Source organism: Octodon degus, unplaced genomic scaffold, assembly GCF_000260255.1.
Source record: "Octodon degus isolate 3935 unplaced genomic scaffold, OctDeg1.0 scaffold00009, whole genome shotgun sequence".
Taxonomy (NCBI): Eukaryota; Metazoa; Chordata; class Mammalia; order Rodentia; family Octodontidae; genus Octodon; species Octodon degus.
In genome coordinates, this window is record NW_004524585.1 from 7,163,878 (window position 1) to 7,166,881 (window position 3,004).

The 3,004-nt window shown below is 36.6% G+C and overlaps 1 protein-coding gene across 2 annotated transcripts in view; it reads left to right on the forward strand.

Annotated features, from left to right (window-relative positions):
• Nek7 (NIMA related kinase 7) overlaps positions 1–3,004 on the forward strand; it is a 159,478-nt gene that overhangs the window by 490 nt on the left and 155,984 nt on the right. The window lies entirely within an intron of this gene.

Genomic DNA, 3,004 nt, shown 5'->3' on the forward strand with positions numbered 1-3,004 from the left:
ACCTATGCAACAAGAGTTGTAGCTTTTGGGTAGATAAGGCTAGTGCAATCCCCTCAGGAGTTATGCTGAGATCCTGTACCTCAGATTGTAGAACCTTTGTCAGTGTCAGTCATGTGGATGACTCATGGCCATTGTGTGGCCAATGTGCTCTCTGTGAAAGCCTGAGAGAATGTTTTCTCTCCATGTGGCTCTCCTAGGCACACTTTACATCATCGATCACTTTTCTCTTTGGCCCCATAATCTCCTTGATCAGAAAATTTGGGACACTACCGAGTTATGTGATGTTACAGTACAAATTCTCATATGTCCTGAGTTATTTATTTATTTATTTATTTAATTTCCTGAGCTTAATTGACCTTGGAAGGCTAGGGCCAAAATGTTGGCTTTCCTTGCGGCCCTCCTTTTTCTATAATTTTGGTCTGCAAACTGAGGTTGTTAACCCTCCAAAAGAAAAGCTTATTGTTATTACCATACAACTTAGGCTGTTAAGCTTAACCTCACTGTCTGTCTGAATATCAAACATCTTAGACATAACATGAAACAGGTATTTTTCATCAAGTATTGATAAGAAGTAACTTCTTATGGTTTTGCCTTTAATATTTTCTTTTTTAAAAACTGTATTTATTACAGGTTCTACAGGGTCTCACTACACAGATCTGACTCTCCTGTTTTCAGCCTCTCAAGCTCTGCGATTACAGGCATGTGCCACCATGCCCAGTCTCACTGACTGTCTCATTGTGCCCCTGGTGCAGGGCCAGCATAGCATGCCAGCCACTGTTTCCCTTTAATACTTTCAAGAGTTACTCTCAATCAAAATGGCTAAGGATGCTAATACTAGTTTTGTTCTCATTAAAATCATCTATGCTCTTTATCTTTTTAACCTACCCCGAGTTTCTTTCTTCCATCTCTCTCTCTACCTTCATTTCCTTCTCTCTTGTCCTCTATTTGTCATTTTCTAATAACTCAGTAATTCTAGTTTGAGAATAATGAAGAGAAACAAGAAAGAAAATTCTCTAAACTAATACCCCCCACAATGCCTTTTTCTAAATCCAAGTATGTCTCACTGAAAGAAAGCACAGTATATTTGGGAATGGATCATAATTTCCCTGCAAAGAAATTGGAAATATTTGAGGATCTGAATTGCTTCAGTAGTCCCTTGGCATGTGTTGACAGTGGGTAGAAGATAACATAATTCTTTGATCATTGTAACATTTTCTTGTATTAAATTTTCATTAGTTTACTGGGAGACTTGTAGTCTCTACAGTAAAAATATTACAAGTAGTATTTAGTTCCAAAAAAAGAAAAGGGAAGAATTACTAGCAGAGCTTTCCCAAGAGTCTTTCTGCAGTGGTCTTTGAGATCCTGAGGTCCTTGTGTGCCAGACACTCAGTGGAACCCTCTTCAAGGTAAAATAGTGACCACTAATCTTTTACTCTTGAAGGAAAATGATCATGTTGGTGAATTCTGAATCTGTTTCTAGATCCTTAGACACAAATGTCATCCTGCTCCTGTCTAAAACCCTTGTTCTGACAGCTTCAACTGTCAGGTGCATTGCACAGCAAGTTTTCTTAAATTACTGATAAACTGAGTGGGGAAGTAGAGAATAATAACACTACAGGATGTGCTAATTCTTTCTTCAGGGATATGGCATTTTTATATGTATTGTACAGAAGAAAGATCCCTTAACTAAGAAGCTCATTTTGTAGAGGGTACATTTGTGTAGGGAGATACAATGGGTGCTTAGAAGTCTTGTATTGTTCATCATTGTATGTACTTTGATATCTTATAATTTATTCCACTGAGCCAAAAGAGAATTTTTTTTTTTTCAGAACCGGGGATTGAACTCGGGCCCTTGTGCTTGCCAGGGAAGCGCTTATTCCACTGAGCCATCTCCCTGGCAGATATCTTATAATTTATAATGAGTATGCAATAAGTACTTACAGAGTAAATAAATGAATTAAAATCAAGACAAAGTAAATTTAGGTATTTTAAAATCCAGATTGTTAATACTGGTTCTCAGCTTGGACCCCATTCGTTGACATGCTGCAATTACACACAATCAATATAAAATAACCACAAATTTCCAAATTTTCACAGTTTATGGTGCATGTAGTGTCTAAGTTATGTTTCTTATAGAGTCTTTCAATTACAATAACAAAAAATTAAAATAAAATTTTAAAAATCCACCTAACAGTTCAGTTCAACTACTTAATTCCAAACAGTTTAATATTTTTATGGGCTGAATGTGCTGTTTCAAAACATATATATTGTAGAATAGTCAAATTTGTATTAATGTATCCTTTATGTACTTAAGGTTTATGATGTGAGCGCTTAAAATTCACTATTAAATTTTGAATCATACAGTATATTAATTATCATCACCATGCTGTGCAACAGATTACCAGAATATATTCCTGGTGTCTAACTGAAGCATTTCATACTTTAATTAACAACGTTTCTTCCTCTTCATTGTCCCTCAGCTTCTGGTAACCCCCGTTCTAATTTCTACATCTATGAACTCAACTTTTTTAGACTATATATGTGAAGAGGTAAGTATTTGTCCTGTGCCCGGTTTATTTCGCTTAACATAAGGTCTTTTAGGTTCATCCATGTTTTCACAAATCACATACTTTCCTTCCTTTTCAAGGCTGAGTAGTATCCCATTTGTGTGTGTATTCTATTATACTTTGCATATATTATATGTGTATATGGATATACTCGACATACTCTCTATATATGGTGTATATACTATATTGTGTGTTTATATACATGTATATCACATTTTAAAAAATTCATTAACCAATCTTTTGATAGGCACTAAAGTTTCTTCCCATATCATGGTTATTGTTAACAATGCTTTAGTGAACATAGGAGTATAGATATCTCTTCTACAGACCCAGTCCTAGCCCAGGTCCGGTGAATGTGCGGAGAGTTTCCTGCTACCCTGCGCCGGCGGGACCAGTCCCAGCCCAGGCGCAGCGTGGGCCGGACCCTCTCCCAGCCC